Source organism: Kogia breviceps, chromosome 10, assembly GCF_026419965.1.
Source record: "Kogia breviceps isolate mKogBre1 chromosome 10, mKogBre1 haplotype 1, whole genome shotgun sequence".
Classification (NCBI taxonomy): Eukaryota; Metazoa; Chordata; class Mammalia; order Artiodactyla; family Physeteridae; genus Kogia; species Kogia breviceps.
In genome coordinates this window covers 42,601,770-42,628,764 of record NC_081319.1, presented here as the reverse complement: position 1 = coordinate 42,628,764, position 26,995 = coordinate 42,601,770, and the positions used below count along the sequence as shown (strand labels likewise).

Here is a 26,995-nt window from a genome sequence, read left to right as displayed (position 1 = left end):
AAACCATAATTGAAAAAGTCACATGCACCCCAATGTTCATTGCAGCACTATTTATAATAGCCAGGTCTGGAAGCAACCTAAATGCCCATCGACAGATGAACGGATAAAGAAGATGTGGTACATATATACAATGGAATGTTACTCAGCCATAAAAAGGAACGAAATTGGGTCATTTGTAGAGACGTGGATGGATCTAGAAACTGTCATACAGAGTGAAGTAAGTCAGAAAGAGAAAAACAAATATTGTATATTAACACTTATATGTGGAACCTAGAAAAATGGAATAGATGAACAAGTTTTCAGGGCAGAAATTGAGACAGAGATGTAGAGAACAAATGTATGGACACCAAGGGAGAAAGTGTCGGACAGTGGGGGTGGTGGTGGGATGAATTGGGAGATTGCGATTGACATGTATACACTGATGTGTATAAAATGGATTACTAATAAGAACCTGTTGTATAAAAAAATAAAATTCAAAAAAATAAAAATAAAATAAAATTAACCCTCTGCTCTCTGCAGAAAATTCCTGCCCAGGAAGATAAATTTACAAATAATTGTATTATTTGTCTTATGAACTTCCTGAAAATCTGTTTATCTGAATTTTTATTTATCACTCAACTAGCCTTCGTCAGGGTAAATAGCGCCTTTTCTCAGAACAGTGGATCGCTCGGCTGGTTTTAGCAAATGGCTGTTTAGTCTTAAGTTTCATTCAAAAACTTCCTTTCTTTGTTTTTCCCAATCCTCAACTATTGTATCAGGAACTTAGTCCGATTCCAATCAGCTCCCCACAGTTGAAGATCCATCTTAAACCAGACCCTCAAATCCTATAAATATGGTACTTGACATCCCCACTTGCTACAGAGCAATAAACTGAGCTTTGCGGGCCCCACAGGCTATCCAGGTGGTATTTTGCCTGGAGTTGGCAGCTGGCATCTCTCTGAGTGTCAATCCCCTATATTTTATATTTATATTGTATATAGCAAATGCATATTATATAGAAATATATTTTTACATTATATATTTTAATTTATATTATAAAAAGTCTATAAAATGGGGATAACAATTCCCTACTTTACCCAGCACACAGACTTGTGGGTTCCCTGCTCACCCCCAACCCTGCACCAAAGAAGAAAATGGAGACTGGCAAAAATTCTCGTCAGCAAGGACGTACTCCAAGACTGAAAGGAACAGTTGCCCCCTTGGGAGCTTTGGAGTCTTTTAAATGTGAGGTGTCAGTAAAAGAATTCTTTAAGTCGTAGCCTGCTGTTAGATATTTTTGTCCCTCTACCCACAAACGGAAGCTTTTAAACCAAATAACAGAATCTACTGCAGTAAAGTTGGCGACTTGTTGTAAAATTGGTCCCTGAATCAAGAGTTTCCTAGCTTTTGTTAATTAGAAGTAGACGCGCGCACGCACACACGTACACACACACACACACACACACACACACACACACACACCACCGGGCTCAGGATTAGCCTAGGGAATGTCAGGCACCCATGTGGAATGAGGGACAGTGCTGGGTGGTCTCCTTCCACCAGTCCACCTGCAGCATCTTACATGTCCCCGCTGGTTGGGAGTCACGGGGGAATTACTGTGCAGTAAGCCAAGATGTTGATACTTAATAAGTGGTACTTACTGAAAGTTTAGTTACCAAAACTGAATTTAAATAGTTTTCTAATAGGCATTTTATGTAAAATGAAGAAAAATGTGCTATTTTGAAGTTGTGCAGAATTCCTCTTGGTTTAGGAACATACCATAATGGCCTCTCTGAGTGTGTCTATTATGGACTGTGATTCTAGGTGTGGGGCTTTTGCAGATCAGGTATTTGCCAGCTGGCGGCACATCTGTAGTTTGGCCAAGTGAAGATCAAAATGAAGATCCATATTTCACTTTCCCCAATTGTCCCTACAATGTCATTTAGACCTGACTCTGAGTCAGGACCGAATCAAGATTTGAACGTAGCATTTGGTTGCTATGCCTGTTTAGTTTTCGTTCATCTAGAATGGTTCCCCCAATTGTTTGTCCCTTATCATATCAACTTTTGGAGAAGATAATTGGTTTCTTTATAGAAGGTTCCATCTTCTGGATATTGTCAACTTGTTTCTTCGCGGTGTCATCTCACTTCTCTCTCTCTTTCATGCAAAGTGGGAGTTAAGGCTCATTTGATTAATTTTTGGCAAGAATATATCACAGATTTTTTAAAATATTTTTTCAGATAATGAAACCAATTCAAAGTTATTATAGAAAAATTTAAAGAAAAAATAAAGGCAGCCCATAGTCCTGCCATTCCAAAATAAATATGTTTTGGTGCATTTCTTGCCATTCTTTTGTTCTCTGCATGTATATAAAGAGAAACAATGAGAGAAAATGTATAAATATCCTTTTTAAGAACAAAATTAAGCTCACAGATTCTCTGTGTGGGGAAGTGTGTGTGTATGTGTGTGATCCATCCATCGTTTGATCAGTTGTCCTATTGTTGGGCATTAAGGTCATTTCCAGTTTTTGCCTTTTACATGTATGCAAACATCCTTGCATCCACACCCTTATCTATCTTCTTCTAAAATGGAACCACTAGGCTAGTACTATGTACACCCTGGTACACATTAACAAGGTGCCATAGTTGATTAATTTATACATCTGCCAACCATTACTCGCCTGCCCATTTTATTACAACTTCACTGAACCAGAATTTTCTTTAAAAGTATTTTGATAGATGAAGACATAATGGTATCTAATTTTAGTTTTCATACCAGATGATTTAAGGAAGCTGAGCATATTTCCATATGCTCATTAGCCCATCATGGGTTTTTTTTAGTATAATTTTATCCATAATTTCTTGATTACACAGTCCTTTATATTAAGAATAATCCCTTGTCATATATGTTGCTCTTATCAAGTTGGAAAATGAAAGGCCGCTCATAGCCTTAGATTTCACTCATAGCCACTCTCTCCTTAGGATCACGCTGGAGTCTAGGGCCTGTTGAGAGGGTAGGAGCTTGGTGTAGAGAAGGCCCTTGGCACAGGGCCTGGCACACCGGAGGCACTCAGCAAAGGTTGGGAGCATACTGGTGATCCCAATAAGCCCCCAGGACACGTCCCCTCCTGTGACCAGAGGGACCCTGTCATAAAACACCAGGATGAAGCTCAGAGCTCCTCCCAACCTTGCCTCCCGATTCCCACTTCATTCCCTTCTCTCCATCTGCTCCTCGTGAGTCCAGACCTGCTTGGATTTGCCTCTTGATTCTCCCTTTGTTGAACTACAGACCATAATCCCCAGTTGACAAGGGCCTGATTTGCAGAAGCCCCACCCCCTGAATCAGGTTCAGAATATCTGGTTCAGAGGACTGACTGCACCTCTGAAAGCTGCAGAAGGTGAGGGCCGGGGTGGGTGCAGAGGGAGATACATGCCTCCAAAGCAAGCCTAGTCCAGGCTGGCCTAAGGCATGAGGACATCCTGGGTAGCCTAATAATTTGGTGCCCCATCACGCTGATATACTTTTTAAATTCTTTAATGGGAAGTAAATAGAAAGTAATTTTCTGTTTTAAAAAATAGCGTGCAGAGACAGTTTTCTCCCTCTATGTTCCCACCACGGCTTCTCTAAACCTTTGCTCTGGTTTCCATGTTGTGATCACCAGCAACTCTCTATCTCTTCCAACCAGACTGTGAGTGCCTGTAAGGTGGGGACTTTCCCTCTTTGTCTCAGAGTCCCCAGCACCTGGGGCAGTGTCTGGCACATAGAAGGTCCTGGAATGAATTGCTGACTCTCCTTCTGTAAAAGGCTGTGTAGACACGTGGGCTCAAAGGGAAGAGCAAGAAACCCACACATTGCTGATCTCAGACCCCTTTGGACACTGGGGCTCAGCCCTTATGACTTGGAGACCCTGTGCCTGGGCCTTGGAGGGAAGCCCAGGGCTCCCCCTCCTCCCCTCAGTTCTTCTGGGAACTCTCTGCATCCTGAGACACATTTGGCTCTTCTTGTCCTGGATTAACTTTAAAATGCAACAATTCCTCTTGGAGGAAGAGATGGAGACCGAGAGGAAGAGCAAGCTGGAAGTGATCTGAATGAGGGTGGGGGCTAAGTGGACCATGATGCTGCCCTGGACACCAAGGGTAGGAAATCAGATCAGAAGCCAAGAAGCTGTTGACAAAAGGGTTGGGGTTAGCAAAAAGGGCGTCATAAAATATCTGTTCTAAAGAGGTCACCGGGGCTGAACAGCTAGGGCCTCACCACTCTAATCCTGTTCCCAGCTCTCTGCTGCTTCTCCCCTGCGAGAAGCCTGGCCTCACACTTCTATGCTGACTACATCAACCTAGGCAAATAATAATAGTTGCCATTTGTGAATGTCCTCTGTGAACTCTGCTTCACATATGCTTTCTCCTTTAATGTAGACCTCACCACTTCTCATCTGCTCTTTGATGTATGATGATACCTATCCTCACTTCCTTTTGTAGCTATAATAAAAATCAGGGCTTCCCTGGTGGCGCAGTGGTTGAGAGTCTGCCTGCCGATGCAGGGGACACGGGTTCGTGCCCTGGTCTGGGAAGATCCCACATGCCGCGGAGCGGCTAAGCCCGTGAGCCATGGCCGCTGAGCCTGTGTGTCCGGAGCCTGTGCTCCGCAACGGGAGAGGCCACAACAGTGAGAGGCCCGCATACCACACACACACACACACACAAACAGTATAACAATAAAAAGCACTAGGGACTCCCCTGGTGGTGCAGTGGTTAAGAATCTGCCTGCCAATGCAGGGGACATGGGTTTGAGCCCTGGTCGGGGAAGATCCCACATGCCGCAGAGCAACTAAGCCCGTGTGCCACAACTACTCAGCCTGTGCTCCAGGGCCCGCGAGCAACAACTACTGAGCCCGTATGCTACAACTACTGAAGCCCGCACGCCTAGAGTCCGTGCTCCACAACAAGAGAAACCACCTCAATGAGAAGCCCGCGTACCACAACAAAATGTAACCCCCGCTCGCCACAGCTAGAGAAAGCCTGCGCACAGCAACAAAGACCCAACGCAGCCAAAAATAAATAAATAAATTTATAAAAAATAAAATAAGCACTAAGTTTTTATAATGAAAAAAACCCTATAGATATGATACTAACACTCCCTCTTGGAACAGAGCTTGACTGCACTAGGTTCCCAGTTATAACTGATGGTAGAGGATAAATCACTGGGTTCAGGCATTGCATAGATAAGCCATGCCCTGCACCACCACCCCACTCCTATCCTCCAACTGCTCCCTCTCCCCAAGCCTGTCACGTCAGAACTCAAAGCTTATGTTTGCGTTAATATATCATTTACATAAAGTTCACCCATTTGAAGTGTACACTTTGAAGAGTTTGAGTAACTGTATACAGTCATGTAACTACCATCACAACACAGACCACAACCATTCCCTAACCCTAACAAATCCCTCCTGCCCCTGTGCAGTTGCTCCCTGCCTCCCACCAGCCTCATGCAACCACTGGTCTGCTCTCTGTCATTATAGTTTAGCCTTCTCTAGAGTTACACATAAATGCTCTCATGTAATATATCGCCTTTTGTGTTTGACTTCTTTCACTTTAGCATAAAGTTTTTGAGATTGATCTGTGTTGTTCTATGTATTGCTATTTTGTTCCTTTTTTAATATAAATTTATTTATTTTATTTATTTATTTTTGCCTGCATTGGGTCTTCGTTGCTGCGCACAGGCTTTCTCTAGTTGCGACGAGCGGGGCTACTGTTTGTTGTGGTGTGCAGGCTTCTCATTGAGTTGGCTTCTCTTGTTGCAGAGCACGGGCTCTAGGCATGCAAGCTTCAGTAATTGTGGCTCACAAGCCCTAGAGCACAGGCTCAGTAGTTGCGGCACACAGGCTTAGTTGCTCCGTGGCATGTGGGATCTTCCTGGGCCAGGGATGGAACCTGTGTCCCCTGCATTGGCAGGCAGATTCTTAACCACTGCACCACCAGGGAAGCCCCTACTTTGTTCCTTTTTATTGCTGAGTAGTATGCCACTGTATGCATATTCTGCAATTTGTTTATCCATCCACCATTTGTTGTTTCCAGTTTTGGGTGATTATGACTAAAGCTACTATGAACATTCACACACACATCTTTGTGTGGACGTATGTTTTCATTTGTCATAGGTAAATATCTAGGAGTGGAATGGTGGAATCATATAGTAAGTTTATATTTAACTTAAAAATATACTGCCATACTGTTTTCCAGAGTGACTGCACCACGTTGCATTCCTATCAGTAATGTGCAAGAGTTCCAATCATTCCACATCCTTGTCAGCACTTGGTATTGTCAGTTTTTGTTGTTATTTTGTGTGTTTTAGCCATTCTAGTAGTTGCATTGTGGTGTATTGTTGTGATTTTACTTTGCATTTCCCTGATGACTAATGATGCTGAGTATCTTTTCATGTGTTTATTGGCCATTTGTGTATCTTCATTGGTGAAATGTCTGTTCAGATCTTTTCCCTATATTTGTATTGTGTTGTTTGTCCTTTTATTATTGAATTGTACAATGCCTAATTTTTTTAAAATTTATTTTATTCAAGTATAGTTGATTTACAATGTGTTAATTTCTGCTGCACAGCAAAGTGATTCAGCTATACATATACATACTTTTTTTCATATTCTTTTCCATTATGGTTTATCACAGGATATTGAATAGAGTTCCCTGTGCTATACAGTAGGACCCTGTTGTTTATCCATTCTATACATAATAGTTTGCATCTGCTAACCCCAAACTCCCAATCCATCCCTCCCCCACTCCCCCTTCCTTAGCAACCACAAGTCTGTTCTCTACGTCTGTGAGTCTGTCTTTGTAGGTAAGTTCATCTGTGTCATATTTTAGATTCCACATATAAGTGATATCGTATTGTATTTGTCTTTCTCTTTCTGACTTCACTTAGTATGATAATCTCTAGGTCCATCCATGTTGCTGCAAATGGCATTATTTCATTTTTTTATGTAAAATGCCAAATTTTTAATAGCTAAATGTTCCCTATGACCCAGTCTGAGGCACAGAAGTCTGATTTCTGTCTCAACTGCTTTATTTCACTTAGAGAGACAGATTTAATAATAGTAAAATACAGAATGTGCCTCCATCCAAGTCATGCTGACCACTGAAAAGTTATTTCAATCCATTGCACCTTTTAAAATTGAACAAGCATTTGTCCTCTGAACCCTAAACATGGTTAATATGACCTTTACTTCCTTTTTTCAGGAACATAAACATGTAACAATGCTTGTGTAAGAAAACACACACATTTTAGCTGACACCTGCTTTTTCTCTTCTTATGTCAACTAAAGTTAAATAATCACCAACAGAACTTGGAGAAATCTATTCCAGAGATAAATCCCTTAGCTTCTTGATACTCTGATGGATCATTGCTCTGAGTAAGAAAATCCTTACATCAGGAAATGTATGCCTTGGCTCAAATTCTTGGAGTTTCTGATTTTTACATAAAGTCCTAACCATGCCGGGGGGAACCCTTACATACAGTTCGTCCATGTGTCTGTGCTTCATTCAGTTCTCTCCCATGGTGGGACACAGAACAAACCTAGTAAGTTTGATAATTTAGTAATGGTTACCATTGTAGTTGGCTTACTGTGTGTGTGGTCCTTGGAACCATAATCTCATCTAATACTCAGGTAAACCCTGAGAAATGGTGTCTGTTATTATCCCCACATATAGGTGTGGAAGCTAAAGGTTATAGAGGAGAAGTAACTAACCTGCCCGAGGTCTCATAACCAGCAGAAGCTGGGCCAGGTTCAAACATTGGATCCAGTGCTACTACCCACCCTACTGCACTGCCTCTCATTCTGTGTATCAGGATTGCCTCATCTGTTCAGCCAGAATACAGCGGTGCTTGCACGGTGGCCCCTGTGCTGGCCACACGGGTGGGCTTTCCCCCTTTATTCGCCCTCACTCTGTTTGACCAGTTGGAAGGCTAACACTGCATTTCCTAGACTTCTGTATGTGAATGAGGTTGTGCCAATGAGATGCAAGGTTAGGAAATGTTATGGGTTAAATTGTGTTCCCCCGAAAAGCTATGTTAAAGTCCTAACCTCCGGTGCCTGTGAATATGACCTTATTTGGAAATGGAGTCTTTGCAGACATCATCAAGTTAAGATGAGGTCATTAGGGTGCGTCCCTATCCAATATGACTGGTGTCCTTGTAAGAAGAAGAAAATGCCATGTGAAGACAGAGACACACGGAGAACTCCATGCGACGACAGAGGCGGAGATGGGAGTGATACAGCTTTAAGCCAAGGAACACGGCCACCACCAGGGGCTAGGAAGAGGCAAGGAAGGATTCTACCTAGAGCTTTAGAGGGAGCATGGCACCGCCCACACCTTGATCTCAGATGTCTAGCCTCCAGAGCTATGAGAGAATAAATTTCTGATTTTAGGCCACCCAGTTCGTGATACTCTGTTACCAGCCCGAGCTGACTAACACCGGAAAGTAGAGCAAGGCAGAGGCTGCTGGCAGGCAAGCTGGGGGCCGGAGGCATGAGCGGTTTCAAGGGCCAACTCTCCGCCCACTGCCATCACAGCTTGTGGCCAGAGACAGTCACAGGAGGTCCTGGCTCTGTATCTTGGTTTTGAGGCTGGACCCTGAAGGCTGTGCTCCAGTGGTGGTCCCTGGCTCCACTTCTCCAGCCCTTCCAACAACTTTTGTAAGGACTCAAGTCCCTGGATTAAATCCTTTTCTGCTCTATTTCCTGTACTGAACCCTGATTGACACACATTCCTAATGCTGCTAAATATTGGATAGACTTAAAAGTGGAGAAGATTCCCATGTGGAAATCAGGGCAAGCTATACTAGAAACGCAGCTGCAGCGGGGGTGGGCTTCAAGCCTGCCTTGGTCCGCAGGTCTCTCTCTAATCTCCAGGTGACGCACTTTTCTGTTTTCCAACAGCCTGAATTCCTTTCGCAGAGCTGACATCCTCAGTGGGTTTCACCCAACTTGGGTTGGCAACCTTTGCTGGATTGTTCTATTGTCAACTTGTTTACGCTGGGAACTCTGTTTTCCAAAATTGCCTTCCTGGTGTGGTTCTGAGTTTGATTTGGCCACAGCTGAAGTTCTGCAAGACCCAAGAAGCAGAACTGATGCAGCAACCCTGAAGGTTGTTATTGGTGGGAGGCACTGAAAGAGAGTTTGTCACACCCTCCTTGCTCTGTTTCCCCTCCTGACTGCCAGGTGCCTGAGCAGTAAAAGCCCAGGGTCACTGTTGGATGCTGCACTGTCCCCTCCCAGAGACAGCAGCCACTGCTCTTTGGTTAGCACTTAGGATGGCTAATCCCTTCTTTGAATATCCTGTTTCTCCTTGTCCCAGAGCTAGGGGCACCGTCTGCTCAGAGTTCCTGCATTTTCTCCTTTTTTCAGGCTTTTTCTTTTCTTTTTTGGAATCAGGATGCAATAGGGTAGATTTCCTTCCAAGCCTCCATCTCTCTCCTGTTTGATTCACATGATTCAGGTAGTTTTCTTTGATGCTTGTCCTATTTTGAGGTTGGGTGATGGGGGAGGGAAGGACAAGGAAGGATTTAAGGGTCATTTCTTGTAGCAGGATCCAGTGGGGACTGTTATGGGGCTAACTGATGCCTGTACATCTCAAAATGTCAGAAACCACAGGCAAATTGGAGGGTTGAGAAAACTCTCAGTGAGAACCATCAAGCTGCTCATTCTGTCTGTCTTGATAAGTGCCCTTTTTATTAGGGGATGAGGGTGTTATGGTGATGGGAGAGGGCTGAATGGGGAAGGGTTTGGTGTTTTGGTTTTATGTGATTATTTATAGGCAGGGGCATAACTTGTATGAACCACTGTAAAAGTTTTCTTCTCTGAGCTGTACTGAAGTTATGTCCCCCTAACACTGTGGACACCATAAGGGAGGAGAATGCTGTTTTCTATGATTCCCAGACCAGATCAGTTCCTACCTTCTTGGCATTGCCCAAAGACCAACAAGGAACCCACAGCTACTAAAGAGGGCAGGGAACAGCCGGGGCAGGTGACCCAGTGGCTGGGAATGGATGTGTTTTATTGGTCAACTTTCCATCCATTTCTTTGGGCTCTAGAATTTGCACATGTTGGAGTGAAGTGTGAGGATGCAGTTCTGAACTCGTCATAACGTTCTGATGGGTACAAACTGCTTTCACTTGCAAAAAAGACACAGAGCCTGGCTGGAAAAAAATCACGTGTCAGACTTCAGTCATCTGTCCTTAAGGAAATTCTTGGACTATGGAAATCCTTTTCTGATATTCTAGCTGACCCCACATTTACTCACATATGGGAGAGCCTGCAGAGATCCTCTCAATAGCTATCACAACACTTCTATCTCCACCTGAAATCTCGGGACCACCCAGACCTTCTCACCTTTGGCTTCCGTGGCTCAGGGAAGCAATCATATTGCCACAAGCTCCGGGAAGACTCAGACTTGCTTCATGCACACTGCTCTTGACTGCTGGCATTAACCTTGCAGACAGAGACCCTAATTATACCAGTCACTGTGCCCAATAGACCTGGAGTGTCCCCATGATTAATGGGAGAGATTCACTCAAAACACAAGATATCTCATTTCCTAGTTGGGTGTACAAGCAAAGTACTGCGGAAATGTAGCCTCCATTACTCCAGCTGAAATGTCTCAGCAGGTTTCCTTCTATTCCCAAACAATTGGAAACAGCAGGGGTGTCTCCTTAGAATCCAAAATCATATTCAGGAAGAGGTGGGGGAGGTAGTCATTAGAGGTCCCCGGTGGTTTTTTTAACAAAAGTCACTTTATATAAGTTCACTATAGAAAAGTTGGAAATTATAGAAAAATATGTAAAAGAAACCAAAAGTCACGCACAATGCCACCAGCTACAGATGACTCTGATTGGCATTTTGGGGTATCTATTGCCATCTGTTTTGATGCATACATAGAGTAATAGCTCACACAAAATACTCTGTTTTTTAATTTTTTTTTTTTTTACTTTAGCATACTATCCAAATTGTTAAATACTGCCAGTCAACATATATGGAGCATTAGCTGTGTACTGGGACCAATTTTCCACACTTTGTACTCTACTGATAATACCTCATTTGATCCTCCCAAGTACTAGAAAGAAAGCTACTTTTATCTCCACCACTCTACAGATGGGGAAATTGAGGTGACGAGGTGTTAAAATACCTTGCCCAAGGTCATTAGTTAATACACAGTAGAGTTAGGATTCAAACCCCGGCAGCCTGGCCACAAACCTGTGCTCTTAGCTGCCACTGTGCTGTGCTCTGGTTTCCAGTGCTGGCTTCCCCACAAATGAGCTGTTGACCTTGGTAGGTCTCCGATCCTTCTTGTCACAGCTTGTGTAGGCCTGGCACCAAGGCATGCTGTGCAAACGTTTTCTGAGCGCCTGCTATGCGTAAGGTTCTGTGGCTGCAAATTTAACAAACACAGGGTCCTGTTCTCAAGAGTGTCAAAAGGTCATAAGGACACAAACACCGTTTCCTTAAAGCATGGCACAGCCAGGGAATTCATGGAAAGACCTCCAGGGGGTGTCCTGCAGGCAACAGCGAGAGCAGGACCTGCTGTTTGGGGTGACCCTGAAAGTGACCAGCAGCCCATCTTTCAGCACCTGAAAGAGGGGGATTGCCCTAAACAGTTGTGGATCCTCGTAGGGTTGACCTGGCCAGGACCGGGGCAGTAATGCTGCTTGGAATCAGGTGGTGAAAGAGCCGTGTTTCCAGGAAGTGCATTTGTTGCCATGGTGCCCAGATAGCAGGAGGGACCAGAGAGAGAGGAGCCTCTGTGCCGTCTGCCCTGTCCCCAGGAAGGTATTTATGGGGGGAGGATGAGCCCAGGAAGGAATTGGGGACCAATTCCAGCCCCAGGAGGTCAAGAGGACGATGACATTCCTGACTACGGCCTGGTCTCCTACAGGCTAGGCTCTTGGAAGCCTGAGTTTTGAGTGACAAGGATGCTCAGGGCAGCCAACGCCACACTGCCAGCCTTGGCCAGGACCACTCATCCTCAGAGCTTGCAGCCAAGTGACAAGCTGGGCTGCCACTCCTGTGTTCTCCCTCTTTCATCTGTCCTACTGTGTGGATGAGAGGAAACAGGAGATGCTTTGAATAGTGAAAGCAGAAGGCCAGAGTAAGGCGTCTATAGGTGTTCTCATGCCTGCAGAAAACTAAGTCCTCGTCATTAACCCATGTCTCATGAAAATTGAACCTGTCCCCCTCCAGGTTGGTGACTGGTCTGTGCCTCTCTTGTCAAAGAAGGGTCAGTGTCTGGGAAGCATGGACAGGCCGTATTTTCCTGCTAGAGGGTCCTGACTGCAGCCCCCAGGCAGGCACTGAGTCGAGACTTTTCTGTCCACTATCGCACAGAACCCACACAGCATGAGGCAGGTTCTAGGATTTCTCTTGTGTGGACAAGGAAATGAGCCTTGGAGAAGCCAGGGCCACACTGGGGCAACATTGGGGCGATGCTGCTACTGAGTGACAGAGTTTGGATTCAAACCCAGAGGCATCTAATCACAAACTGCTCGCTTGGTCTTGTGTGACTGCATCCATTTGTGTGACACTTGAAGCTCACTTTGGCCTGGAAATAAACTAACAATTTAAATTCTCTGGGCTCATTTGGTGTCATTGCATTTAGGCAAAGTGTTACTGGGTCAGGGAACCAGAGAAGTGGCGGGTGGCTTCTGTCTTTATCCGTCTCAGAGCCCAGGTGTCCAGGTTCCAGTCCACACTCCAACCCCACCGAGGACTCCAGGGAGAGCTGGGAGGGGCGGCACGGTTGCCTGCTCACTCCTGTATCCACAGCAACTAGACCAGCATCTGACCCACACCCAGGGCTCCATCCACACGCTGGATAAAGAGGGGGTGAGGCTCAGGACACCAAGGCTGAAGGCAGACTCCTATCCATCAGGGAAGCTCTTCCTCACCTGTCTCAACCAGCCTCCTTACCTCCCCACACACCCCCTGTTCTGGCGGAGGTCATCTGCACCCCACCCCATCCCACCTCTCACTTTTGCTTATGACAAAAGTATGCCCTCCTACCAGGCATACACCACTCCCTTCTCCAAGGCCCAGATCCACATTCCTCCCTTCTGCCCAGAACTCCCCACTAGCCAGTGGCTTCCTCCTCCTCTCAACTCCTGGCACATCTGTCTGAGGTGTGAAAGCCTGGGGCCCCCTCCAGAAGGTCCCCCATCCTTCCCCCCTTCCCCTCTGTCTCCCACTTGCCATTGCATCCTCACCATTTGTGTGTGTGCTGGAGTGGGGGGACGCAGAAAGGAACTGTTGCATCACAGTTGCAGTCCCAGCTTCTTTTGTTTTTAAGACTCTGAAATTCCAAGTCTAATTTTTCCGTGCCCATTAAAAAATGGAAACTTCCTGTGGGCTTTTACCACCACCATCCCCCACTTTCATCAGGAGCTCACATGAGCTGTGTACTCACACTCCCACCACACAGGTAGCAATCCAAACACACGGCAGGCCCTGATTCTGGACAAAGAGACCTCTGCCAAAGCTGGGGGAAGAAAATCGAATGCCATTCATTCATACTTTCGTGTTTGCTGAGTATCCCCTATGTTCCAGGCACTGCCTTAGGGACACAGTAGTGACTAACATTCCAGTGCAGGGAGCTAGGAGTAGGCAGATAGCACTTTCTAGGGAGGGAAGGAGGTGCTGTGGAGAAAGTAAAGCAGAAAACTGGACGAGTGGCGGGAGCCCAGCGTGGGCTCCAGGGAGAGGGATCGGCCAGAGCAAAGGCCCTGGGGTGGGAGCGTGCATGGCAAGCCAGGCCCTCAGGAAGGCAGAGGAGTAGACCATGGCAGTGGACCAGGGTAGATCATAGGACCTTTCAGATGACTTCACATGGCTTTGTGTTGTGCCCAGGTCAGCTGGAGAACCTTTGGAGGATCTTGACTTGCTTTTCTACTTCTGTGTTAAAGAATCACTCTGGCTGCTGAGTGGTGAACAGACTTGGGGGCTGGGGCAAATGTGGATGCAGGAAAACCAGTTTGGAGGCTGATGGTGGTGTAGGTGCTGGATTCTAGGTACACTTTCAAAGACAAGCTGATGGAATTTCCTGATGTCTTGGATGTGAGTATTAGAGGAAAAAGAAGTTTGATGAAGTTGACTTTATATGGAAACCGTTTTCAGAGTGCTCGTGTGCATATTATTAGGGTATTTGATGACCCCTGGGAGGTGAGCAGGACTTCTCTTTACAGATGGAGAGTCTGAGGGCCAGAGAGAGAAGGGGCTTGTCCCATGTCACAGGTGTCGTTTCTTAGACCCAGGCCATTGGCTGCTCCTGAGGCATTTAATCTCGTTTCGTGCTTTATGTTCTCCGAGAGCCTGAGCAGGAGTGCTGTGCAGGCCAGGAGAGGGTGAGCTGGGCTCCAAGAGTGGGTCTTCACAGAGGCCAGTGTGAAAGGGGTCGGGGCACCACAGGCAGGGCCCGGGGTTATGGTCGGAGGCTGTCTCTGCACCCTCCACCCTGCAGAGCAAACGTCCTTCACCCTCAGTAGAAAGACCGTGAAGGTGGCACCCTTGGCTCTGCCGGCTGTCCTCTGGCACTAGACTGCAGAGTCGATTCTACTCATTACCACCCCGAGCTCCTACTCCAGCATCTTCCATGGTGGTCACAGCATGATTTGTTGGTGACACAGAGGTCCCACTGGTCTCAGAACAGTTGGGGAAACCCAGACCCTTTGCAGTAATTCAGGGAGGAAATGGGATAAATGTGTTGCCAGGGTGGGTGACCCTTTGCTGCCAAAAGGCTCAAGACATCTTGTCACCCAGTTCCTCAGTGGGGTCCCGGCTGGAACAGAATCTAGCCCTTACGGTTCAAGAGACTTCAATGCTGGGGCTGTTATTATAGAGTTTGGGCAGCTTAAGGAAACCCAGAGACCAACCGCAATGGGAGCTGTTGTTACCACCAGACCTACAAAGGAGGAGGAAAGGTATTCCTGGAGGCCTGAGGGCTGGAGCGTGAAGGAAGGACTGCCCCGAGGGAGAAGTGGTCATGGGGCCACGGCCAGGGCCAGAGCAGGGCCAACAGGGCAGACCTTCCCCGGCTCTCCTCCCCGAGGAACGTCTCGCATTGGCCAACCCAGCCAGAATCCAGAAGGTGAGGGAACCCCTGGTGCTGCCGTCCTCAGGACCAGCCTTGGGGTACACAGGGCAGGGCCAAGAACAGAAGAAGGGAGAGGCAGAGGAAAAATAACAAACACCCCAGAGATGCCTCAAACCTGGGGGAAATGTGCGCTTAAACACTACATTGATCGTTCATTACTGCTTTCCCTGAACCTGTGCTTAAGTTACCGCTGGAGAAAATCAAGTTGTCTGGAAAGAATATCCTGGTAGGAATAGTGATTAGGTACTAAAATCCAGAGACTGTGAAATCTTGACTCCTGGGGACTTTCCAAAACAGACTTAAAAACTCACTGGCTTCACACGTCAGAGAGCTTCCAGAAGGCAGAGGAATAGACCTAAGTCCCAGGAAGTCATTTCTAGCTCTAGTGTTAACGTATGTGATCCAGTATTTTCCAAAGTGGCCTATATAATTTTGATATAATGGAAACATAAGTCATTTTCCAGGCAGAGTCTATACGAGCAGATAGGCTACTACTATGTAACCCTTTTCAGGGCAGATACATCTTGATAATTGGGATGGTGTAGATGGGTCTTAAAAGTCCTCATAAATTCTAGATAATTAGGATGCTATGGAACCAAAAGGAATTTGTTGTAAACTGAGACTAAACATGTTGCCTTCTTAGTGTGAAAATTTGTTTTTAATTAAGACTTTTTTTTATTCCTCTTTTTCCTCAACTAAAATCTAGGTTTCCACAGGAGACCAGCTGGCCTTTTGATTTGAGCAGAATTTGCTACTGCTTATAAAGTCAAAGATCAATGCTTATCAAAAATCGTCAGCCTGGAAATCTCTTTATTTTCCTGAGCTGTGTAGGTGGCTTTTCTGATAACATGCACTCACTCTGGTGCTAGATATTGGAGGCGGTCTGCATCTGAAAAGCACCCTACAATCTGCTTTCCCTCCCAACACCCAGGCATATTGGTCGGCAATTCCCATCAGTCCTTTCTAGCTGCTCCATGGGGCCAAAGGCTGGGTCACAAAGCTCTGAATTCACTCCATCTATCCAGAGAGGGGGAGATGGGAGAGCAGACCTGCAGGAGGGCCTCCACACTTCACTGAGATGCACCCTCTTTAGGTCCCTGTCTCCTTCGCCTTCTCTCTGTGGCTGCTTCATGATGTTTCTGTCCTTTTTTGCCCTTTATTTCCCCTTTCTCCTCTGGTAGGGATTTTTGGGAAAGGATCTTAAATTGTAAGGGTTTGCACTCCCACTCCTTTAAATCATCTCAAGATCACTTATAATACCAAATACAATGTAAATGCTATGTAAAGTTATAAATACAATGTAAATGCTATGTAAATAGTTGCCAGTGCACATCAAATTCAAGTTATGCTTTTTGGAACTTTCTGGAATCTTTTAAAAAATATATTTTCTAGGGGACTTTCCTGGAGGTCCAGTGGTTGGGACTCCCCTCTTCCGCTGCAGGGGGCAAGGGTTCAATCCCCGGTCAGGGAATTAGGATCCTGCATGCCATGCAGTGTGGCCAAAAAAATTTTAGATAAAATAAAATAAAAAATATGTGCTACCCCTGGTTGGCTGAATCTTCAGATGTGGAAGGCGGTCTGTAATTCTTCCGAAAAAAAGAAGGCAACCTTCACTGACAGTGCATGCATTCCTCCAGCTGATAGGTGGCACTGCATTCGATTACTGTCAGTACCCTAGAAATTTAAAAGGAAAAATTTGTATTTCTAGATATAATTAAACAGTTGTGATTTCCACTTGATTATCTTTCTTCTCTTTTATCATGCCATTTCTTTTAGTTCAATATAGCAAGAAAAAAGATGAAAAAGGAACTCCAAGCCTATGTAAAAGCTTGTGCTCATGAATTAAACAAAAGCACCTCATTCATTTGTTCATCCAATCATTCATTCAATGATATTAACAAGGGATACTTTTTGAGTATTTATTCCGTGCCAAACTTTATGCTAAGAACTTTAGATGATTACTTCATTCAAGCTATATAATTACTCTATGAGATAACTGCTAATATTATCACTATTTCATAAGTAAGAAATTTTCAAGAAATATGCCAGGTCCTGTGCTAAATGGGGAGGAACAGAAAAACTAACATATTTTCTTGGCATCAAGGATTTAGGACCATGGAGGCAGAGACAAATGCATAAACAAAAACATAAAATAAAATATTATAGGAGCCACCATGAGCAGCTGTTAGGGTCCAGCTGGGCACAAAGGAGGGAATGGTCCCTTCTCCTTAATGTTATTCAGCTGGCTGTAAGTCCTGAGGCTTTCCAAAAAAGCCTCAGGGAAAAAATGGGCCTAGCACCAGCATCTCAACACACTTGTTTTTCAGCCAAAGCTCTTGGCCACTCCCCCTTTTCCCAATCACCTCTGCTTGCAGGTTCCCCCTCCACCCTATTGACTGTGTTATCCCCCAGACCCTTGGATATGCTCACCCCCAGCCCTGGAAAAGAAAAGCCCAATACTTTCTGTGATAACCATGTTGTGATGTAAAAAGTGTACTCTGTTAACTGTAGGTCCCCTAAGCCCTCTTAGGAAAGCCAGCCTGGGAAGATACCATGATCAACTCTTGAGGGCAGAGCAGGGAGGTTACAAGGTGAAAAGTCAAAAGTAATGCTTAAAGATGAGAGTAAGAGGAATTTGCTGTGCTCCTGAGAGGAAGAAGGAAAAAGAAATGAGGTAGAGAGAAGCCAGAGCTACCCAGAGGGTAGGTCCCTAGGGGTAAAAGTAGCAGAAACAGGTGGTCCATGCTGGTGCCAAGGAAACTTCTAAGAATGAGTACGCCTAGTGGCCAGTTGTAGTTGTAATCCCTTTCTTCCCATCCCCACCACCACACACACGCACACACACACACACACATACGCACACACACACGGTAGAGAGGCCTACTGCACTCAGGAATACCTTGACAACTTTTTTTTTTTTTTTTTTTTTTTGTGGTCCACGGGCCTCACTGTTGTGGCCTCTCCCCTTGCAGAGCACAGGCTCTGGACGCACAGGCTCAGCGGCCATGGCTCACGGGCCCAGCTGCTCCGCAGCATGTGGGATCTTCCCGGACCGGGGCACGAACCCGTGTCCCTTGCATCGGCAGGTGGACCCTCAACCACTGCGCCACCAGGGAAGCCCCCTTGACACCTTTTGGAGGAAAACAAAGGGCTGAATCCTGTGTGAGGGTGAATGCACTGTGGCATACAGACAGGGAGCTAGGTGCAGGCGCAGATCCAAATTTCATGGAATCTGAATCTCATACAGTTTGGTGAGATGCCCTTAAAGAAAAATAATATAAAAATATCAACCTTTTGCAAATTTTACCAAAACATATGACCACGTGAACACTTTGCTAGAGCCTCCCACAAGAGAACAGCCCCGGAATTTAAGCTTCATTAGCTTTCTTATAAATCTTTCACTGGGAAGATGTGACCACAGGAGAGCCAGACCCCATTTGAAAATCCTCAGAAGTTTTTGAGGGGGCTTTGGGCTCCATAGTCCACACAATGGGGGAGTTTGAGTCAAGCTGATCTAGATCTCAGGGGTTGGCTGGATATGACTGACAGCTGGGTTATAATCACTTTCCTAGTCTCCAGAACAAACTACAATCTCAGAGGAGGAGAGACCAGGGTGAAGGAGGGACTAAAGGCAGCTGCGTTGGAACCTGGAAGGGTAAGTCTGAGAGCTTGCGTTTCTGGAGGGGATGGGAGGGAGGATGACCACAGGCCTGCAGAGTGAGGTGAGCCGGCTTTTTAAAAGCTCTTCAAGTCTTATTAGAAAATTGCAGTGGAGAGATCCCCTGCCCTCTCCTCCATCCCAGGGTACACAGTAAGGTCTGTCCTCCACTCTGATTACCCTCATTTTGGAGCTCAGAAAGAAGCTAATCAGAAGACACACATTGTACAAGCTACTTCAAGTGCAATTTAGAATTCAGCGTGATGAAGGGAGTTATCGGGTGTGTGATTATAAAGAAACATTCCAACATAATTAATGTATGAAGGTGCAGGGGTGGGCGGGTGGACAGGGATGGTCAGAAGAAACAGGGCACAGCTCACCACCACTCTCAATAGCTCCCAGCTCTGCACACCAACCAATGAGGAAACAGCTTCTCTGTGTTTCTGCATGTCCAGTAGCATAGCCAATAATCCTCACAACCCTCTCAGTGGCGTGTATTATTTTTCTCTTGCTGCTGCAACAAGTTACCATAAATTTAATGTCTTAAAATAATACATTTATTTTCTTATAGTTCCATAGGTCAGAAGCCTGAGATGAGTCTCACTGGGCTTAAATCAAGGATTGATGTCAGCGGAGCTGCATTCCTTGCTGGAGGCTCTGGGGAGAAATCATTCTCTTTTCCAGCTTCTAGAAGCTGTCTACACTCCTTGGTCACGGTGCCCTTCCATCTTCAAAGCCAGCAAGTCTTTCTCACATCTCATTACTGTGACATTGACTCTCCTGCCTCCCTCTTTCACATGTAAGGATCCTTGTGATTACATTGGCCTCACCTAGATAATCCAAAATAATCTCTGTATTTTAAAGTCCAGGTGATTAGCAACCTTACTTCTCTTTTCCCAAATAATGTAACATATTCACAGGTTCCAGGGATTAAGGAATTAGTATGTGGACATCTTTGGGGCCATTATTCTGCTTATCACAATAGGAAATATTATTATCTCCTATTTTCCAGGTGAGGAAAATGAGGCACAGAGAGGTCCTGCAGCTTGCTCAACATCACAGAGCTGGTGAGCAGTAAAGTTGGGATTCACCCAGGCCCATCTGATGCCAGACCCTGTATTCTTAACCTTTAAACTGTACTCCTTTCATATAATCATTGTTCTTTTGTTCAATACTTTATTGAATTTTATTTGACACTTCCATTGATAGAAGCATTTGAGTAAGGCAAAGGCTCTGGGGGCAGGAACTGCTGGTGATATGGACATGCAAGTGTGGGAGAGGCATACTGTATACCCCATAACAGTGCCAAGTGGGGGACCATCTGCCTGTGTTAGGTCCTAAGAGACCTGGGTTCACATCTCAGCTCTGTCACTTGTATCTTTGTGCCTTCCAGCCAACTGCTGGATCTCTGAGTTTCCTCTGCAAATGATAATAACAGAACCCAGTTTACGGGCTTGTTATAGTAACTAGAACAGCACGTATGAAGCTCCCAGCTGTGCCTAGAGCACAGGTGGTGTTCCATGAATGCTGCTGTTACTCCCTCTCTCTCCTTGGCCCCTCTCCCCAAGGAACCTTAACTTCTCACAGGTAGATATTAACAGAGGAAACGGTGGCCGAGATTTCTGGATTCTGAGGAAGCAGATCTGGGGAAGCTAAAACAGAACAGGTAGGAGGAGGACAAGGAGCTCTGCTTTCATCTGTCTTAGGTAGTCCACATTAGATTTAATTAGAGAAAAAGGGCTCTGTGGCTAAAAGACATTTTAAAAGCACTGATGTCTCCCTCCCTCCCTTCCTTCCTTCTTTGTGGTTTTAGAAAAGTTTGGAAGAAGGAGAGGAGAAATAAAATGTCCATTAGATTTAGAGTTCTTGGTTGCAAGCAACAGAATCTGACTCTGACTAACTTAGATGAAAGTTGGAATTTAGTGGAAGGGCATGGGGTGACACCAAACTGAAGACAAAGCTGAACATCTGGGTCTCGGGAAGACAGGAGCATGTAGGCAGCAGGAAGGAATAGATAGCCTCTTCAGGGCAGCAATGCCCTGAGTGGAGCCCTTCCCGCTGACCCCCTGGGCTTTGCACTGGGTCCACTATCCATCTTCCTGGGAAGCAGAGTTACTGGACTAGCCTGGGACACTTGCTCGCCCCATGTCTCAGTAGGCAGGGAAACTTGACTGACTCTCCCACCAGAGCATCCCCCGAAGGCAAGATGGGGTTCCCCAAGAAGATGTCAGCAAGCAAACAACGGTCACCTTTGACAAAGGTCACCTTTGCAAAGCAACCATCGGTCACCTTTGCTATGTTTGAAAATGTATCTTTCACCGCTGACCTGCCTCCAGGACTCTCTTTCATTTCCTCATTCATTCTATTTAAACTGCAAAATGTCATTTTTGTAGCTACTGCCGTCCCCCCCCCCCAAAAAAAAAAACAGGAAAAAGAAAAGCTTCGTCCTTCTTGGACTTGAGGAAAAATACTTTATGTTTTACTATAGGGTCAACTGAGTTTGGTTAATATGGGACCCTGAGCATAGTGGCCTTTTGCTGTGTCAGCATCAGTTGAAAAAGGACCACTATGTCACCAAACACTCACCTGTTAAAACCTCATATTTTACAGCTGAGACACAGGTCAGAGATGCTCGGTGACCTGCTCAGGGTCACAAGGCAGTTTAGAGGCAGGATCTCTGCTGGTTCTTTCCATTAAACAACCTAGGCCTTTGGAGTGGCAGTGCCTCATCAAGAGCGAGCTTCCTCTTATCTGTCAGGCACAACGTTGCCCCATCATGGGTGAGGATGTGAGTGGCACCTCCTGGCATTTGCAGTACGATTATGGTGCTGAAACCCAGCACCCAGCGATGGGCTCCTGGGCGAGCACCGCTGGCTGTGCTTGAGGTGTCCAGAGTCAGGTGCAGCTCCCTTGTCAGTCCGTGCCCCTGAGGGCTTAAAAAAGCAAAGAAAGAAAAAGAAACGCTTCCAATCTCTGATTTTACAGAACAAGGCAAATTTCTCATCTGGACAGAATCAAAACCCAAATCCGTCTTACCAAGAGACCAGAGGAAAAAACAAAGTTCAATAGATTTTTTTTCTTAAACTGTTGGATCCCATTTGAAAGGAAATGGGTTTCTTTCTTTAAAAGAGAGAGACAAGAGAAATGAGAGTCCCTCCAGGATGGAGAATTCAGAAGTATGGTGTCCCTACGTGCCCGGAAACCAAGGGAGGGTCAGCAGTTTCAGGGTGTGGTTGACAGGTGATTTGACCAGGGGGTGTAGAACTGGAAGAGGGTAATGTTTCTAGAAGAACTGGGGGGGTCTCTTACTGTCCAGTGACTTCCAAATGGCATCCTTCAGTTTCAAGGAAGGCAGGGCAGGGTGAGCTACTCAAATCAAAGTTGGCACTACAGTGAGCCTCCAAGCCCCACCTCCAAATGCTGGGCCTAATTGTCTAGCTCTAAAATAGATGGAATCTAAACCCAAACACCCCATTCTACCTTTATTGCATTTCTAGGCTGTCCTTGCCCCCAGACTTTTCTTCCTGATGGGCCACTTGAGTGAAAAACAAAACAAAATAACCCAAGACCTTGCAGCAAAATGAAGCAAAACCAATCATGTATTTCACCAGGAATAAAGTATTCTGTTGTTGATTTGTGTGTGTGTGTGTGTGTGTGTGTGTGTGTGTGTGTGTGTGGTATGCGGGCCTCTCACTGCTGTGGCCTCTCCCGTTGCGGAGCACAGGCTCCAGACGCGCAGGCCCAGCGACCATGGCTCACGGGCCCAGCCGCTCCGCGGCATGTGGGATCCTCCCAGACCGGGGCACGAACCTGCGTCCCCTGCATCAGCAGGCGGACTCTCAACCACTGCGCCACCAGGGAAGCCCCAATGTAGAAATTTGACTAAGAATTGAGGATTGAAAAATCTATTTTAAGTTCACATAACTGATTTTTTGGGATCAACTTTTAGAGCTGGGCAGAGCTTGGAGATCCTCTAGCCCACCCCAGCCCCTCCTTTATTATCACATGTGGAAAGCAAGGCTCAGATCAGCCAATGAATAGTTTTCCATATAAGGAAGAGGGCCCAGATCCCTAGGGTGACAAAATCACAATCTCTATATGGTCATGCATAGTGGGGAAAGCATACAATATGATAGCGACTTTGTGGTCATGGAATTTTACTTTCTAAATTTTATGTATCATTAAAGCAGGATGTGAGATTTGTGTGTTTATCAAAATGAGAGTGTATGCCTGACCCAGTCCTCTGCCAAAGTAACATTGTTGTGAAAGATAATGAAAGAGAGAGAAGCTGCCCAGATCAGAGGAAGCCATGGAGACCTAGTGACTGTATGTGCCATGATAAATGACTCATGGTTATGTAAAATGTTAACAACAGAGGGACCTAGGGGAAGAGCACACAGAATTTTCTGTACCATCTTTGCAAATCTTCACAATTATTTGAAAATAAAAAGCAATTTTTAAGAAGGAGAGCATGGTGTGGTAGATTGTACTTTCTAAAAGTGGATGCCACACGGTCTTCCAAAGTTTGCCACCTCCACATCAAGAGGTAGAATCTATGTTCTCTCCTTTGAGGGGGCGCAGGTTACTTACCTTCTCTGTGCTTTTGCTGCCTCTGTAAAATGGGAAAACAGTGCTAGAATTGTTTTTACTATGAAATGAGAACACACATGTAAAGCACATAGACAGAGCTTGGAAATGTTGGATGTCATTATTGTGGGGCACAAGTTAGGAACCCAGTTATCAGAGCTGGACTGGCAACCAAAGTAACTTAATACAGAATCCCGGGAATTCCTTAAACTCCTCCTGTTTCAGGGGAGAATCCTTCCCAGGGGTGGAGATGCCAAGTTTGCAGGTGGGGTCTGGGAGAGATGGGATGGAGAAGATAAATGCAGAGACCAGGGATGGACCATGATGTGTAGTGCATTCGCTCAGGGAAGGAGGAAACCTCCATAGTCTGGGGCGATCAGGGGTGGTGTGAGGAGGGGGTTAGCTGTAGCTGTACCTTGAAGGCTGGCTCAGATGCAGACAAGCAGAAAGGCAGGGAAGGGTAGCAGAGGTGGAACCAGGGCCTCACCAGGGGCCTGCCTGGGCACACTTTTAATGTTATTTGCCTTTAGCTATCCTTCTTTCTCGATTTTTACCAATGTGAAATGGTGGAAAAGAATCTGTACATTTCATCATTTTAAGGATAATAGACTCTAGCCATGAACTCAAAGGTTCCTGCTGGCCTACAAGTACTCGTCGGCTAAGCCCTCTCCCTCCAAGGTCACATGTCCATCAAATGGCACAAATTGGAGCTTACACCCAAGACTGGCCACTTAGGACAGACACCACATCCATGTGCTGATGGTGATCGGTCCAGAGGTGGTCCTGGGACACCAGCAGGACCAATCAGTCACCTCTCCTGGGATCATAAGCACTCTGGGAGAGAGAGGGACCCCTTGTGGTAGTTTTTAAGTCATGGCCACAAATTCTGTGATACTCCTGCCTTAGAATTGTAGCCCATGACTTTCCCCTTGAATTTGGGCAGGATCATAACTGTTTTGAGCACAGAATACGATGTAAGTAGCACCAGTTGACATTTAAGGCTCCACCTTAAAAGATCATGTGGCTTCTGTCTTGTTTGTTGAAACACTTGCTCTTACAGCCTTGAACCACCAGACAGTAGAATAGAGGAGAGGAAGGAGGGAAGGGGAGGGGAGGGAATATGAGCCCTTAGTCATTTGAGTCATCCCACGCCTTGTGCTAGACATGGAGTGAAAAAGCACTTAGATGATACCAGCTCCCAGCCATTTGAGTCTCACCAGCTGTTATGGATTGAATGTTATACCCCCAAATTCATGTGTTGAAGCCCTAATCCCTAATGTGATCGTATTTGGAGATGGGGCCTTTGGGAGGTCCTTAGTGTCAGATGAGATCATGGAGGTGGTGGCATCATGATGGGACTAGTGCCCTCACAAGAAGAGACACCAGAGAGCTGTCACAAGCACGTGCTAAGAAAAGACCTTCTGATCACATAGAAGGCAGCTGTCTGCAAGCCAGGAAGAAACCTGCACCAGAACCTGACTGTGCCGGTACCCTGATTTTGGACTTGCAGCCTCCAGACTGTAGGAAAAAAAATTTCTGTTGTTTAAGTTTCCCAATCTGTGGTATTTTGTTATGGTAGTCCAAGCACACTAAGATACCAGCTGAGACTCCAGACATAGTGGAGAGAAAACAGCCAACCCTGCCATGCCCTGTCTGAATCCTTGGTCCATAGACTCCGTAAGCATAAGAAACAGTTGTTTTATATCACTAAGCTTTGGAGTGACTTTTTAATATAGCAATATCTATTAACTGGATGATGGTTCCTATTAACTGGAACATTGTCCTTCCAGAGCCTTGAGCTGGGGACTGTGGAAGCTTTGAGTTGCCAAAGGCCATATCAGCTAACAAAGGGACAGAGAGAAGGAGCTGGCCTCAGAAATAATCTGGCACAGAGCTGGCAATGAAGAGGAGGAAAGGTCCAGCCCTCCTTGATGATACCACTGAAACCCCTGGGTTAAGCTGTGTCAGTCTCCTCTTCAACTTTTCAGTTATATGAGCCAATATATATTTTTTTAAGTCTTAAGCCAGTTTGATTTGGTTTATATTCCCTCCAATTATAACTGGAATAGAGATTAAAAGGATAAAAAAGAATTCCCTGGCAGTCCAGTGGTTAGGAATTCACACTTTCACTGCCATGGCCTGGGTTCAGTTCATTGTCAGGGAACAAGATCCCTGACAATGAACTAACAAGATCTTGTTAAGATCCTGCAAGTTGCATGTGGGGCAGCCAAAAAAAAAGAATGACAAGGAAGATGGGAGAAATGGAGGAAGGTGGGAGGGGGTCAGGTGGGAAGGGGGACAAGACCAGACCTGTTCTGTTTTCCATTTAAATGTAAGTGGTATCTGTAGCAGACACTGTAGGTTGCCCATTTACCATCAATTCCCCACCTTCCACCTTATTAACAGAACCAATCCAGGTTATCCAATATTCCTTACCAATGATTGGCTCAGGAGTGGGCATGTGATGAAGTTCCTCCAATGAGATGTGAGGGGAGGTCTCTGAGAGGAGCCTTTGGGAAAGGATTCCTCCTCTCCAGGAGGCGAGACAGGCCCTCTTGCCTTCTAACCACAGGAGTTGGGAAATAACCTGGAGGGGCCACAGCTACGTTGTAGAGAAGGAACCTGGGTCTTAGATGACATTGAGCTGCTGATTGTACCTTGCCTCAGGCGCACTCTCTTCTGCCTTTTGTGTGAAATAGCAAATGACAATCCGGTTTGAACTGCGGTTTTCTGCTACTTGCAGCCCTGATATTGCAGAGCCTGAGGAAGGTCGACTCACCACCATCTTACTTTACTAAGGAAGGAACCAAGGCCTAGAGGGACATCTGTGTGTCCAGGTGTCAAAACTAACTGATGGCAGTGAGAGACAAGAGCCTCACCTCCCTTCTAACCTAGGCCTCATCCCGTGGTAAGACAGGTTCTAGAATCTTCCATGTTGCCTTGCCCCCCTCAGCCCTGAGCCTTCTGTAGTCAGCTGTGTCTCCGGAAGCTCATCTGATTTGAATTCATCAGGCAATATTCCACCTAATTAAGCAATTAAGAGCAGGAAGGCTACATCTCCAGAGACTACCTGCTTTTCATGATCAGCCTTTATAAGCCCTCACTGGTTGTTGTCATGGGTGCCAGGGGCTGCAGAGACCTCTGGAAGCTGAGTCTTGCTGGGCTGGCCTGGGGGTTGTGGCCCTGACTTTTTATGGAATCTAAAGTCTGCCTTTGGATAATTACCTCCATGTGATTGTGGGATTAATGTCACCTGGGCCAGAGGTCTGCTGTTTTCTGCTTAAGGGAAGAAAAACAAAACCCTATGGAGAGGCTCAACGACTGTGAACTTGGAAATCGCCCTAAAAATTAGTGAGCCAGTGTGGTGAGGCCAGAGCACAGCCAGCAGCGTGCTGAATAAGTGTGCTCATGGGTGAGGTAGAGACGAGCCTCATAGAAAATGTGTTGATTTTCCTGCTTTCCTCACACACAGGCAAAAGGGTGTGCAAATTCACTGAGAAGCAGGCAGCGGTGGGCTTCTGATACGGCACCCTCTGTCCTGGGTGCCCGCTATCAGGAAAAATTCAAGCTAGAAAATTCAGGAAGATAGCTTGGGAGAAGCCGGGTGCAAATAGAAGCCACCTTCATCTTG

General features: G+C 45.9%; 1 protein-coding gene across 4 annotated transcripts in view; it reads left to right on the top strand.

Moving 5' to 3' along the window:
* The window catches only part of LARS2 (leucyl-tRNA synthetase 2, mitochondrial), a 283,460-nt gene that overhangs the window by 62,847 nt on the left and 193,618 nt on the right, over positions 1-26,995 (top strand). For 2 of the 4 annotated variants that reach the window (XM_067044470.1, XM_067044466.1), the window contains exons 3-5: positions 18,692-18,774; positions 19,349-19,576; positions 19,790-19,844. The exons of 1 other annotated variant lie outside the window; for it this stretch is intronic. The gene's annotated coding sequence lies outside the window, so the exon portion shown is untranslated. The remainder of the gene's footprint in view (positions 1-18,691; positions 18,775-19,348; positions 19,577-19,789; positions 19,845-26,995) is intronic. One more of the 4 variants, XM_067044469.1, reaches the window with a different exon arrangement.